Source organism: Pelodiscus sinensis, chromosome 1 (genome assembly GCF_049634645.1).
Source record: "Pelodiscus sinensis isolate JC-2024 chromosome 1, ASM4963464v1, whole genome shotgun sequence".
NCBI lineage: Eukaryota > Metazoa > Chordata > Testudines > Trionychidae > Pelodiscus > Pelodiscus sinensis.
The window spans coordinates 49,952,324-49,968,587 of record NC_134711.1 but is presented as its reverse complement, the minus strand read 5'-3'; the positions used below and the strand labels follow the sequence as shown (position 1 = coordinate 49,968,587).

General features: G+C 38.2%; 2 protein-coding genes across 10 annotated transcripts in view; one reads left to right on the top strand and one right to left on the bottom strand.

The window, feature by feature from the left end:
• The window catches only part of IMMP2L (inner mitochondrial membrane peptidase subunit 2), a 771,740-nt gene that overhangs the window by 377,929 nt on the left and 377,547 nt on the right, over nt 1-16,264 (bottom strand). The window lies entirely within an intron of this gene.
• LRRN3 (leucine rich repeat neuronal 3) overlaps nt 1-16,264 on the top strand; it is a 55,334-nt gene that overhangs the window by 28,678 nt on the left and 10,392 nt on the right. The gene's annotated exons all lie outside the window — the stretch shown is intronic.

Sequence of the window (16,264 nt, the reverse complement as noted above, 5' to 3'; positions counted from 1 at the left end):
GAGAGATTTTTCTTCATGTTTAGGATGTCATAGCCTGAACAGCCCAAATACCATTGCTACCACAGCCCAGATTAGGGCAGACAAACAGTGTCAGACCAGGAAGATGAGGGGGCACGACCAGGCATTGCATACTGCACACTGAGGCAGGAAGAATGATTGCAGTGCGGAACCTGACCAATCCTGTGGGACAGGAGCTGCTGCTGCAAAGTGAGTGTGGGGCAGGCTCTACTCCGCAAATCCCAGTCCTTCAGGGCCTCTGATACCCTCCTCCCCCCAATGGACTGGACCTTACTTTAAATGGCACCCTGAGACTTTATATACCATTTCTGCCCTAAATTTCATGATTACTAAATTTACCATGACTTGTCTGTGTTACTTAGATAAAAAATTCTGAGACAAATATGCAGTCCAATCAATAGTGAAAATGATTTGTAAATAAATCAATCACAGAGTTGAAGCAAACAGCTTGTGAGCAACATACTAGCTGAGGTATGTGTACATAAACAATCTGATTTTGCTGGATAATTTCTTTGCAGTGAAGTTAGAGTAGCTCAAGCTATGAAAGACACAGTAACCTGAAACAAGAGGAAGACCAAAGAAAAGTAGCTGAATGAGATCAATCAAAAATAGCTCAACAGGATCACTTGGACCTAATGTCAAACCTAGCTCAGATTACTCAGACAAGCTTTTTCATGGATGGGCAGGAGAATTTGACCAATTATGTGGAAACAGAAAAACTGCAGTGTAGACATACCCAAATAAAGGTGTCGTTACTGGAGTCCCAATAGTCTATCTAGATCCACTGCCTGGCTTTGCCATTACAAACACAAACAGAAAGAATAATTTGAAATGAATCATCTCTCTTACTTCCTCCACAATGAACAAAGTTATTTACTTTTACATCCCCATGGTTCACTATTTCATGTAACACCAGACTCATCATCTTTTGTATCCTTACTATTGATTACAAGGAAAGGCTATATTTTCAAAGTTAAGCATATGCAACCATACGCATACATTTGTACATGTCTGATATATATGCATGGACATGAAATACAAAGCTGGCTCTGCTCACGTAGAAAAAGTTTATTTGTGTGAATAAGTATTTGCTTCATAAGTTAAGATGACATGAATGTGAAAGGACACTTAAGTATACAAATTTGGAGAATCTAGCCCTAAATCTTGAACAAACTAACTGATGACACGTTGGCCAATGGTAACAGTAAACAACCATAAAATCATGTAAGAACATGTATATTAAACCCATTGTTATAATTTATACTGCAGATCAAGCTCAGACCTTGTATCCAGAATGCAAAAAATGGAGTAAAAATGATAAATGTTGGAACAGCTGAGAGTCTAATACAAATTTATGATATGGCTATGTCCTCAGACTTTCAGGGGACAAATTAAATTAAAATGATCCTAGCTTGTGACATTGCTAGTGAGCCAAATATCTAATATTAAGGGATTTGAGTGATCTTATCAATTTAAACAAAGCATCGGGGGAGGGCAAGAATCACTTTATGAGCAAGTACTAAAAGGATTATACTGAAGGGGGAAAAAAGGAAATTGGCTGTAAGTCTGAACATCACAGAGAGGTACAGTGGGTTAAATGAATTAGCAAACTTGGACTCAAATTACCTGCAATGTAAAAGGAAAGCAAGAACACATTAAGGAAGTGTAGTCAACTTTTCTAGAAGTATATGACTAATTCACTTTCAATACCAAATCTAAAAAAAGTGATACAGTATTAGGTGTAGATTATGTGTGTGATATATTGCATTTATCCTTCCCTTTTTGCTCTTAAAAATATTTGTATTCTAATGAATCTGCCCCGGGACATGATGAAAGGAACCATAATAACCCTACAGTGTGGATCAGAGCTGATGAAGAGTTTGAATATTCATATAGGCATGAAATGACAATAACTTCAGATTTGGAAACATCATTTGTTTTGCTAATCATGTACAAAAAATCAAGTTAACATATAATATCATTAATGAAGTGCTCAGCTGAGCATAAACTATAATTAAAAATAAATACAAATCAAAAAATTCTTTCTAGAATTAGAAATGACAGTATCTCTACCAGCTGGTAATTTATGAGCATGCATAAATCACTCCAACTAACATAAAACACTGCAGAGACCAGAACTTACATTTCCCATTCTTCACAAAGAATATTCTAATGAGTAATTTCTGCTTTGCAAATGATCACTTGTCAGTTTTAGCATCCCATAACTGTCTTTTCATCCACTTCTTCACAGTGCCTGAAGTGAAGCTAAAAATGCCTATTTATGTTTAACAGTCCATTGTAAACTTGTTTCTCCATATAGCTCAGGATAAACTTAATCACTCCAAATTATAAAGTGAAAAAAAACTGGACCTAAATTACAGGGGAAAAATACATTTAATTTAAAACATTATCTTTCATCCATTATTTTAACACATCAAAATTAATGTAATGTTGGTGGACATTTTCACTTATCATTAGGCCAAAAGATATAAATTCTTCAGTTTACACTGCTTACATTGTGTAGTACATCGAGACAACACATTAAGGGATATTGATTCTGTTGATACAAATTATAGTCACAATGCCTTTTTAGGTCTTTAAGGGTTTTCCAATTTAAAGTAATAAAGTACACCCTGGAGATGATTTCTCTTTTTAGGAGAAAGGATATTTAACACTCACAAGCCTCTCTCCAAAACTGAATCAAACAGACAGTGCATTCACTATTAAAAGGGAAAATAACTAAATATCAAGGGCCTGAAAGCTATTTCAGACATTAAAAACATTGACAATATAAATCAAATGAATATGAAACAGTCAAATAATAAATACATCTTTAGTCATCTTTTAAACCTAAACCCTAGTCTTTGAAAAAAATATACAAGTGACGCACAAAGTAAAGTCTAACTTTGTTATGAGGGCTAGTATATTAGGGTACGTCTACACTACCCCGCTAGTTTGAACTAGCGGGGTAATGTAGGCATACCGCAATTGCAAATGAAGCCCGGGAAATTCAAATCCCGGGCTTCATTTGCAATTGCGGTATGCCTACATTACCCTCCTATTTCGAAATAGGAGGGTAGTGTAGACATACCCTTATTGGGTCTAAGAATCTGTGTGTGGCTGAGTGATAAATCAACATTCTGAAGTGAATATAGTTAGGAGTAAATATGATGCAATAACCATTATCATAACCAAATAGAATCACTCTTTTTCTCCTTCTCCTTCTATAAAGCACAAGCCTGGGAGCATCCAACTCTAGATGTTAGGTACATGGTTATCACTCATATTTTAGGTGCTATAAAGAGGAAAATATCAAAAATGCTTTTTGTCAGCCACTGTTTGAAACTGACTAGACTATTTTAACTGCCAGAAGCACTTCATTTCCCCTGTATGTATTTGATGCTTTAGTATAATCATGTCCAAAGTGGCTCTCTTATCTTTACAGCTGGCCATCTGCTTGAAGCATCTGGTAACTGGGTCCCACACCCAAAACTTCACTGTTTCCCTGCTGATTATTTGCCTTGGTAACTGACAAGAAATGCTTTCCAAATACTGACAGAATGATTGTCAAACAAAGGTTGAACCTATATAGATGTGTTTAAATTAAAATAAATTATAACTTTCTCAAGTTGTTTGCTGTGTAGTTCTGGGCATGTTGGTCCCAGACCTGAAGATGAGCTCTGTGTAAGCTCAAAAAATTCTTTTTCACTATCAGAAATTGGTTCAGTTACAAATCCACACAATCCACAGTGGCACTGTCTCTGGCATAATTGTTGTGTACCCTTTACTGACAACAACAGAGAAGTCAGTTAAATGGTGAAACATTCATACAGCACAGCAACACTAATATAATACCACAGGCTTAGAGAAGAAAACCAGAGTTACAAATATCTGGAAAAAAATCTCTCTTCAAAATATTTCTTGAATATTCTGACTATTTTTCTTTGAACTTCTGAGAAAATAGTTTTGTATAACACTGTTCATGCCTGACTTTCATGCTTAGATAAACATATGTATGCATAAATATTACAAGTTTTATAAGAAAAACTAAAATCCTTTAGGAATCAATAAAGGTAATGTATTACTGACAAAAAATTTCAGTATCATGCATTTGACACATGATATTTAAAGCCGGAGTCACATAAGCTAGTCACATTTCAAATTCATTTTAAAGTTTCCTTTATAATTAGTCCAAATAGATGCAATTCATTAAACAGAGTCTAATCACTACACAGAATTAAAACATTGCAACTGAGCTGCAGAGTACAGAATGAGCATAAATGACTAAATTGCATATCTTGTCCACAATTTATTTCTACTTTAATTAAAGACTATGCTTTTTGACATGTTCCTATCATTTTACATTTCATCTCCATTTAAATACCTCATCTGCCAAATTGTTTTGAACACTTTACGCTGGGGTCATTAAAGAAATGCATGTGACCATGTAACAGGGCAGCTGCCCTGTACTGGCCCCTTAAGAGCCAAACCCCAGCCTGGAGCAGGCCCGGGGAGTTCAGCCCAGCTGGGCGGCGTTGGCCAATTAAGGCCCAGCTGGGGGCTATAAAAGGGCAGGGCTGCTTCAGCCAAGGGAGTGTGAGCCTGGCTGCCGAGGGAGCAGGACGCTCTCTGGAGCTAGGGCAGGGCTAGAGAGTCAGGCTGGGCCAGGACGCTTGGACAGCCAACCGGCCAGCCTGCTAGGCCTGCGGCAAGGCTGTGAGCCTGGCTGCCGAGGGAGCAGGACGCTCTCTGGAGCTAGGGCAGGGCTAGAGAGTCAGGCTGGGCCAGGACGCTTGGACAGCCAACCGGCCAGCCTACTAGGCCTGCGGACAGGCCTGCTGGAGAGACACCAAACCCCCGGAAGGGGGGCTCAGAGCGAGTGACTTGGGCACTGCCGGAGGGCAGTGTGGCGAAGAGAGCAACGCGACCAGAAGATTCCAGAGGGGAAACGCCACGTGAGCGGAGGCCTGTGCGGGCGGAATGGACTGATTCCGGGGACAGGCGACGGACCCCCCGCTGCGGTGGTGAGTGACCCCCTCACAGACCAAAATCCAGTAAAAGAGATGGTTTTGTAATCCTGAAATAAAGATTTCCCTTGGAAATATCCTTTGAGGAACTCTCCTCTTCTCCCTCCCCATTTTGCTAACCACTCAGACAACTGCCCACCAGATAGAAAGTATGCAATTAATTCTGAAAAGTATAAAAAATAGACCTCTACATAGAAGAAATCTGCAATGATGGAAAAACCAATCCAAGATCTTCCTGGCAACGAACTCACATAGTAGCTTACTATTGTAGTAGTTTGCTAAGTACAGAGGTTCTCAAACTTTATTGCAGCGTGACCTCAAAAAAAGTTCCTACATGACCCCAGAAGAGGGGACTGAAGCCTGAGCTCACCTAAGCCCAGCCATACCAGGGGTAAAAGCCAAACCCTGAAACCCACTGCCTCTGGTTGGGGGGCCAGGGCCAAAGCCCTCAGGTTTCAGCCCAAGGATTGTAACCCTGAGCCATGCCCCCAAGGACTAAAGCTTTTGTCCTGGGAGGTGGACAAACATATAAAACATTTTAAGCCTTTGGCTTTCCCTCAGGCTTTAGCTTTGGCCTCGAGCTCCAGAAAGTCCAATACCAACCCTGGTGACCCCATTAAAATGGAGTTGCAACCCACTTTCAGGTCCCGACCCATGGCTTGAGAACCACTGTTATAGTAAAAATCAAATACTGTGGCTGGAAGAATGTAGGCAAATGTCCACATAACTAATTACAACTTACCTTGTCCAGCTTTACCAGCCATTAGCAACCTACTTGAAAATAAGTGAAGTAGAGGATGTGCCATATTAAAGCTCCTCAGGTCTTTCAGAGAGGTCTTTTATTAACTATTTATTCAAGTCATTTGGAATGTTCTTCCAACACAACACATATAGTCACAGTCTCTGAGATATGTCAACATTCAGACACACTGTATGCCTGTCTGCTGTATTTCTAATAAAGGATGCTAATAGCATGCTATTCCTACTACTTGAGTTACTTTATTTTCTACTGCTATACATTTTATTTACTATAATCCTTTTCAGGACACTACAAGAAGTGAATGGAGATCATTTCTGATCTAGGGTCCTGATATACCACTTCCTTGTTCTAGTTGTATGCCAGTTGATCTACTCCAGCATACAGTAATGGTAAACACACTCATGATTCAGATCCAACAGAAAAGAAACTGTAGGCATCAACAGTAAATTCCAACATATGTATTTTCCAGGCACCATCTTTATTTTTAGATAAAACAAAATCTAAATTGCATGAGATGTCCACAGGTATAACATATTTTTTTCTGATGCAAGAATTCCTCTGATTGTTTTAAAATGAGAGAGTTTATCCTGTTTGAGTCACATATAAAACATTTTAAGCCTTTGGCTTTCCCTCAGGCAAAATCTAGGCCAGGAAAGGAATGATAAAGAAAGAAGTTTAAGTAAGAGGGTCAAAAAGTAAGAATAAACATATATGCTGACGTAACTATTCTCCCAGTGTATATCACTTGCAGTGTATATCAATCTGCTAAATCCAAAAGGTTTTCCTGTCTTTTTTGCACCTCACAATTTAAGTAATTGCTGAACACTGGAAACTCTAGTTTCACAGATGAACCATTTGAAGATAGGATGTGGAATTTACCAGCTTTTAACAAAAAACAAACAAAAAAGAATAACCACAGCTAAAACTGTCAGATATGACTAATGATTTGGGGTATCCCAGTATTGGGATGTCTCACTAACGACACCTGAATGAAGCCTGATTTTCAGAAGATGTTGAGAACCCAGTGTCTGAAAAGCAGGCCCTTCTAAGAAATGTCAAATTGGACATCTCAAAATTGAGATTCAGTACTCAGAATTAATGGCCACTTTTGAAAATCCTGACCCAGATTTTCCAAGTGAGAACATGTAATAGTCTCTTTCTCCTCAACTGTTAGGGAAAAGAAGCAGGCTTCTACATAAACTATCTAAGGTCCCACCCAGGAGAAGGAAAGAAAGCAAGACAATGAATTTAGGTTAAAATCCATTTTACCTTCTTCACAAAGCCAAGTGCACTGAACTTTAAGTAGCTGAAGCACAAGGACTAAACAGGTGAAATCCATTCCCTATCCCAGGTCTATTATAAAATATATGTTGGAATAAAACATCTTTTGCTGGTTTACCCTAAAACTGCATCACTTGCTCACAACTCATGGCAAAAATCCCTGTTCCATTCTGTATGTTCACATCACATTCTTGCACCACATAGAATTCTTCAAATGTGTCAAATAGGAATTTTAATTGTAAATTAGAGCTTTGCTTCTTATTAGCTCTCTTGTCTGAATGTTTCTTATAATATTAATAACAAGAAATAGATCCAAAGAAAGTGTATGCTCTGTGTTGAAAAGAAAAATATGGAAGAGGCACATACTCTCAGCAATTGGATATGTGCCAAATTCCATCTATTATAGATATGTGCAACTTTTCAACTTATTAGAAAAATAACATTTTGCTTAGTGCTGTAATTATAATAAAGAGGGATATACAATCTTTCCTTCCCTTGTTTCTGGTTTAGTGACATATTCAGAATTATTGTCTGGTGAAACCGCTGAAAATGGTTGCAATGGCAGGAATTGAGAAATGCTTCTTTTCAATGGACATATCTGAAAAGTAGCTTTGTATGAACAGCTATGTTTTGAAAATGCTTGCCATCTCAACATTTGTCCCTGTGAAATGAAATGTTTGCCTTATTGCCAAGAGGGCATATTACAGTGTAACCAATGTGTTTTTACTTTTTATCACTGTCTCTCTAAGTGTTGAAGTGGAAAAGAAAGATTGCCAAAGCCTGACGTGCTTCTTCCCCATCCTGACTTGGTTCTTAGCTGTCTTGTGCTTCAGTGACAAAAAAATGATTCTCAGTTGATCCAGACTCTTAATGTCTCCCAGCTCAAATAATGGTAATGTCCCCTTGTGAATCAATGACAGAAAGTGAAACAAACCTAATTAAGGCTTACCAATCACTGCCCACAGGACAGATCATTAGTTGGAAAAGGATCACACGCTTTGAAAGAATACAGAACGTATTTCTTTCAAAAGCAACCGATATCACTATAATATCTAATGAGTCTAGGTGGCTTTCAGCCAGAAAAATTCAGTGCTAAAGGACTTCCAAAAAGTGTAAGAAACCTGCCCATAAAGATTTGGAACAGGTTCAAGTTAGAATCCTAAGTAAATAAAGACAGTATTAAAATTATAACAATACTTAGAGGTTTAAGCAATTAGCAGCACACTCAGAGCCTTTGTGTTGGATTCTATTATGCCTATTGAATGAAATGTTGTGTACACACTAAGGGTACACCTACACTGTGGGCTAAAGTTGAGTTAAGATATGCAACTTCAACTAATTAATTAATTGTGTAGCTGAAGCACCTTAACTCGGCTTTTGGCACTGTCTACATAGCAGGAAGTCGAAGGAAAAACACTCTTTCTTCAACTTCCCTAACACCTTGAGAAAAGACGATTACAGGAGTCAGGGTAAGAAGCCTGTTATTTGGGCTTGCTGTGTAGACAGACACTCTGTTATTTCGAAATAACATGCATTATTTCAAAATAAGCGTGCATTCTTATAGCCATGGGAATAGTAACTGATTACTCCATTCACTTGTTTTGAGCAATCTTTGTAACGAAAGACATGAGAGATCTTCACTAGCTCAAAAAAAGCTACCAAATTCCTACTTAATAGACGTGTGTAATTTATCATTTACATGAAATGCTGATGAAAGAGTACTACTTAAATGAGAGCATTTTTAAAGAAACGTAGCAAATGTCATACACATTTCTCAAGGGAATAGGATAAGTTCCCTTTCCCATTCTGTTTCCCTTTGTATTTCTTATTTCTACTTTTAAAATTATAAATTTAAATTGTATCCATTTGTATTAGGGCCAAATCCAAAAGTTTTCACAGTATTCAGTACTTATTCAGGAAAAACTCCTTGAAATAGGACTTGTGTGAATACCACTGAATAAAACTAAGCAATGCCTTGTGGAGAATTCTCTCTAACATTCCAGACTGGGTCACGCAAAGAACTGAATTATGAAATCTTTCAGCTTCAAAAAATTAGAAATAATTTATATAAATATGGTAATTTTAAGTAGGAAAATTTGGGAGTGGAATCTTTATTTAAAAAAAAAATTCTATTATTGGTAATGTTTAATGGAGACATGAAGTTCAAGGTGTCCAAGAGACTTTGACCTTACAAAAAGATTTTACCTTAGAATAAAATCATCTGCATAGCTAAATCTGTATTAAGCAGGAAGTGCCTAGTTCTGCTACAGCAAGAAAATGACAAGCCTGATAATTCCCCAGCTGACAGGCAGTAGTGCTAGATTATCTCTTTGCCAGAGGCATATTAGTTTTCACAAGAAATCTCCCATATACCTGGGTATCTATTTTCATAGTTCATCCAATACTGCATATGCAGTAGAAATGTTGAGTAGGTACGTGAAGCATAAATAATTACTTTCTCACTCATACACATACATGCATACAAACACACAATGATGTTTTGCATATAATATTAAAGAGGTTGCACTTATTTTATCATTAAAAATGAAGCCTTACAGAATTAAGAGTTTACTTTTCAATATACACTTAATTCAACAAGGCTTCATTTATAAAGGAAAATGAAATTAATGGTTAGAAAATAATCACACTCAGCCCCCATCTCCTCCCCCCCCCCCCAAATAAATACAACTAATTCGATAGTTTTAAAACTTTTTTTCTCATGACCGAGTTGAAGAAAATTGCCATGACCCAACATAAGTTGACTAGTTGTAGGCTCTGGGGTGCACTTGAGGATGAGAGCTTTCGGGTATAGGAGGGGGCTCCGGCTTTTGGAGGCTCAGGCCTAGGGTAGGCGGGGCTTACCTCAAAAGGTTCCCAGAGAGCAGTTAAGTGGGGGTGCTAAGGTAGGCTTTTCTTGCCTCTTCTGGCACCACAGACCATGCTACTCCCCAGAGTAGCCAGCAGCAGGTTCCCAGCCAATGGGAGTGCGGAGTGAGTGCTCAGGGAAAGGGCAGAGTGTGGAGCCCTGTGTGCTCCCCTCTCCCAACCTAAGAACCAGGTGTTCTAGGGCATTTCTAGGGCAAATCACAGTCTGTGGTGCTAGGATAAGCAGGTAGCACCCCTACTGGTCACCTGATCCCCTTGCAGTAACAAGACCCAGTGCCTGACATTCCATGACCCATTACTGGGAATCCAGAAATTTCTTGCTCTCCCATTCACTACGCTACTGTGAAGTCATACATAAAAATGTAATTACATTAAAGAAACCCCACTAACCTGACATACAGCTTACAACCCAAACACCCCTCTAGCCTTATTATGTATATTGTCTATTTCCTTTCTCCTCCCTTCCTCCTCCCATCAACTGAACATCTTCTCTTCACAAGCTTAATCAAGGTTCAATCCTGCAAAAGTATATACATAGTCTTAGCTTGGTGCATACAAATAACCCATCCAAAATCAAGTTGACTACTCATGTATTCAAAGCAAAGTATGAATATAAGTCTTTGCAGGAGCTAGATGTCCATCAGAAACCTCTTTGGAGTATTGACCATGTCCTTATACATTATGATCCTGATTGTGCAAACCCTTAAGTTAACAGGGCTGCTTATGTGCACAGGCTTGCTGATGTGTGTGTGGGGGGGGGGGAGGGGGGACAGAGAGGGGTGGAGGGCAAAGTAGGCAACTGCCCCAAGGCCCAGTATTTCAAAAGGGCCTGGGGCTGCTGGCAGCTGCTACTGCCACTGCAGTAGCTGGAACCCTGGGCCCTTTAACTGACCATTGGAGAAATTGCCAGGGATATTTTCAAAGCTGTCTAAAGTGTAACATTATTTAAAAAGCAAACAAAGAAACAAACAAAAAACCCACTGCCACATGCTTTTTAAATGAACCCTGAATCTGCTAAGGCTGAGTTTTGTGGTTAAGACTCAGAGCTAAGAGTAAGGTGTTTTAAGTATTTTACTCTGCGACAGGTGTCCCAATGGACTTTGGTTTCAATGTCCTCTACTGTACAATAAGAATAACAAAATTTATCCTAAAATTTTGGAAGTCTGAACTGATGTCTGCAAAAAGTATAAGGATCCTCAGGTAAAGATTTTACCTATGCCAAATGAAAAGTATTGACATTTATAATAATACAAAAGAGGTTTTTGTTTTCCCATTTGAATAGGGGTTGAGTTTTTTCTAAAAGTCTAAGGCCATGTCCACACTAGGAAACTATTTCGAAATTACTAACTTTGGCTTAAAAACTCCCGATTTAACAAATTTGAACTGGTGTGTCCTCACTACGGGAAAGCATCGAAATTAGTCCAAGGCAAGCTCCGTTAATGTAAACATGCTATTGCAGACTTAGAGCCCCAGGAAACATTCTGGGAAGCTGCAGGAGGCCTCCTGATGGTCAATAAATTTGAATTAGCTGCACTGGAGCATCCACACTACTGTTGTTTCAAAATTACTATTTTGGAATTAGCGTTACTCGTCATGAAAAGCAGGAGTACAGAGTTCAAATTCCACAGCCCCTTATTTAGAAATAATGGGCTTGGTAGTATGGATGCCCAGGTTATACATTCAAATGGGGAGGTTATTTTGGAATAAGATCCTAGTTTAGAATAGGACTAAGTGAGTTATCCACAACACCGACTGAATTCCAATGAGAGTTGGGCATCTAACTCATTTTGGCTGAGAGTTTCAAAGGAGACTGAGTAGTTTGTCCAACTCATTAAATCTCCATGAAAGCTGGGTGCCATGCTCACTTAGGCTCCTTCGACATCTGCAGCCATGATATTCCTAAATAAAGCAGCTGGTTCTCCTTTGCCTTTTTAACCCCAGTAAAGAGCAATTAACTATCTAATGCAAAAAGTTCAAATAAGCTATTAGGAAAAAGATTATTTTACTGGATGCTTGCTTGGCCTGAGTACTAGGATGAGTGCATATTTTTAAAAGCAACTGTAAATTGTTACTAAATGAATCAAACATGTTTAAAACTTTCTCAGACAGACCAAGGGGAAGTGGTACCTGAATTTATACTCTTCACTGATTCACAACAAAGAAACTAGTCCTTGGGTCATCCCCCACACAAGTTTTTAGAAATCAATCCATTTGTGTCAAACTCTGGTGGAGCAATGTCAATTAGATTCCCTGCAATTAGTATACAAGTGATATAGCTGTTTGTTACTACATGTAGAACAAAGAAACAAATGCTGAAACACATCTGGTTGATAGAAATGCTGATATGTCAATGGAAATGAAGCCAGATGGGTTTCATTCTAAAGCTCTTTCCTTCCACAAACACAATAGTGCTAAATATGGCAACCTAGAACAAGTATGTAAATACATCTTTGAGAAAATATTTCAAGGTACAGTTTGTAAAAGTCAATTTTAACAAAAGTATGTCAAACATGCAGCCCACAAAATTAATTTGTGGTCCTCAACTCACAGTACTGTATTATCAACTACTGCTTATAATATGGTACTTTTTTAAAGTTAAAGATTATTATAAATGGAAAAAGTGCTTCAAGTTGTTTTGCCACCACAGGCAAAAAAAAAAAAAAAAAAAAAAAAGCAGTTAAAAGCAGTTCAGTGGTACTGATTATCAGCTTTGTTTATTAGGACAAAAGACTTATAATGAGCCACTGGTTAAGATGTCAGCATCTGTGAAGAGTACTTGGAATCCATCTGCAAACAGTATGCACAGAGTTACATTACATAATATAATGAAGTATGATCCCAAAGTTATTAATTACAAATTTTTTATTTTTACTTTGGTCTGGGTCATTTCTATGCATCAATGAGAAAACCAAGAGTAGTGATAGTTAGATCTTTGGAGTATACCACAGCAAAAGACCTTGTAAAACACAATGCTTAGTGATACCTTATCATATGCGGGCAGATATTTTCCAAGAAGCACATAAACAGAAAAACTGCCATTGTCAAGTGGTGCATTTACCAATGGTAATTTAGCAAGCAACATAATGGCTACACGCTATAAGATGTGCACTCATAAAATGAATTTGGCAAGGTTGGAGAGGAATTACATCAAGCATTAGGAAAAAGTTCAAAATGCCAGGACACATGCCAGCTGGAAGACTTCTTTGGCTTCAAAAATAATGTTTAGATTTAACCAACTCTTCTGAGATAATTATCTGGTAAAACTTTGAAATAAAAGTCTGACTCTTTCCTTTTGAAAGGGACAATGGTTTGTTAAAAGGCTGCCAGTGCTACTCTGTGCTCTTCATTCATACTAACCCCTAGAATATGAGAAAAGGGCAATGAAAGTCACCGGGGGTAGGGAAGATTGAAAGAGCATCCAATTGCTCCTTTCTGATTTTTCCTGACAACCCCAAATTTAACTGCATTTTTTTTTTGCTTGTGGTGGCAAAACAACTTAAAGAACTCTTTCCATTTATAAAACGCGGGGGGGGGGGGGGGGGTTGTAAGAAGATGTGCAAGTGTGGCATGAACGAGGATCAGTATGACAACATGTCTACAGAAATGACACTGATGATGATTTGATGAATAAATGGCTTTAGTCCTACAAGGCTAACTTCCTGAAGATTCCCAAAGATCGGTGTCATTTTTTAATGTAGGCAATGCAGCCCTATGTTAGAATATAATTAAAAGCATTCACTTTTAAACATTTTCTCCAATATACATCTACATACTTGTTCTAGGTTTATCACATTGGATAGCATAGTGCTTGTAGAAAAAAAATGACTTCTAATAACACCCGATTTAGCACATTTCTGACACTGTAAGATGAAAATTTCTATGAGCCGGAAGACCTGGACACAGAGGATAGCAACACTCCCTGCTGTGCCACAACGAGTGACACCTTTGAAATTATGATTTGGTAGATTGTTGTGAATTAAATGGTATCTCACTTACATCTTTCTGTCACTAACTTGCCCACAGAATGAGATTTTATTATTTTATGCTACCAAACTATGAATTATTATGGTGATGATTTGCCTAAGCAGTTAGTGTGCCACAGCAGGGTCCAAATGGAGACTTAATGTGTAGCATACCATTGCACTGTATATTTAACTTCCCAGCATTTTACATGTTAACTTCTATTATATAAACCCATAGTTACAAGAATGAACTGACATACATTTATTTCTTTATAAATATAAAGTTTGTCTCATTTCAAGAAACGAAGGAACAGATTCTGGTTTTATTATCTTATTTTATGCCTGTGCTTATTTCAATTTCACGATGAACTGGATCATTGCCATAAAAATGTATGCTAAAACTCCAAAGCAGCAGACTGTTTTCGGTAGAAACAAGTAGTCCTCTTGCACCTTAGAGACTAACAAAATATGTATAGTATCATGAGTTTTTGTGGGCAAAACTTGAATGGAGAAAAAAGGGGGACTCTCAGAATTTATAAAAGAAAAAGAAGGGAGAAAAAAATGTGCCTGTCAATTGTAGTGCCAGTGCTAATGAAGCTGAGTGACTGCAAGCATCCTGTACTTAGCTTGTTTTCTGTATTGTTTTCTGTAGGTTTAGCTCACACATTTTCTGTTAATTTCATTGATATAATTCTTATAAAGATAAGTGCTAAAAAAGCTTTACATGTATACAAAGAGTAAATCACAAAAACTTGTCAAATATCTTAGATAATTGATGATTAATTGCAGTTATTTAACTTTGGTATTTACAATAATAAAGGTACAGGTTGACCCTCTCTCAACCTGGACACTCTGGTCTGGATGTTCCAGGACCAGAGTGTCCCAGTGGAAGACTGGAGGCTGGGAGCCCTGCTTCTGGGCTGTAGCCCTGCCCTGTGGTGGTGAAACTGGGAGGCTGACAACAGGGCTGCTGCCCAGTGGCAAAGTTATCTAGGAGACTGGGAGGCAGTGGCACAGCAAAGAGCTCGGCAACCCTGCTGCCATCCAGCGGAGCTGCCCAGCGGGGCTGTCCCAAAGGCCGGGAGTCCGGGAGTAGGGCTGTCTGGCAGCTGGGCTGCACAGTGAAGCAAGAAGACCTGTGAACAGAGGGGCTGGCAGCAGGGAGGGAGCAAGCAGGGGAGACTGGGAGCCAGGCCTTGGCTGAGGAGGTCCTTCTCTGGTCCAGCAAAACATCTTATCTCGGCTCAGTTAGGTACCAAGAATGTAGGACCAAGGAGATCCCTTATGCTGGAGTAAGCATGAGGAAGTTGAAGAGAATGCTGAAGATACTAAAGTAATCTTTTCAGATTTATCTAAATAAAACTGACAATTTTACAAGGGCCACAACTGAACCACACAAAAAAAAATCAAGCAACCTATATTGTTAATGCAAGCAACTAAAATTATATACAATACAGAATGGATAAGATGTAAAATTCATATAAGAAACAGAAAACAAATAATTTAAAAAAAGGAGAATAAAGGCAGAAACTTAGATCTTAAATACGTGGACTGGACACAAGCTAATAGGCTTTCCTTTTAAAGCAGGAAAAGGAAAGAATAAAAACCCACCAATATGCCTCTTTTGCTTACTTCAGCAATTTTAATTTGAGATAGCTTTTATCACTGCCGAACATATAGTAGTTATCTGTAACACGTAAGCCCATTTTTATAGATAAGAACGTGGTGCCAACAAATGCAGGGAAAAGAGCCAAATCAGATGCTAGTTCTGACTTTGTATGTTTTACATCTCAGAAGGCAGGAACCTTTTGCCAAGTGTGTTCTGTTTCTGTCCGTCCATACCACTGACATTTCAAAATGCATTTATCAATATCAGTGAAACATTGACCTTATCTTGGTGTTTGTAAACTATGGCACTGTGAATTTTAATACTAGAAGTAAAAGACAAAGGGAAAAATAAAGTATTGTTGATTACAGGGACAGACACTGACTGCTATTTTAAAATAAATGTGGGAGTGTGTGTCCCATTTTATGCAGGAAGACATCAAAACTTTCTCAGAATTTAGTTTTGAATTTGCTCAAAGCAGTTTCTTTAAGAGGGAAAGAGTTAGCATAAATCTGCAAAACAGGGTATTTTTTGAAAATATGATACAAGATATTAAGCACCTCTCAGAAGTGGTGAGAACCCTCAATACCCACTGAAGACAATGGAGCTCAGATTCTTTGTCAAATGCATCATCAGCTAAGTGTGCTTCTTTGTCCTAACTACAATAAAGGCACTTATCCTTTGTTATTCTAATGCAATGTAACATTTTTCAAGTAAAAATAGG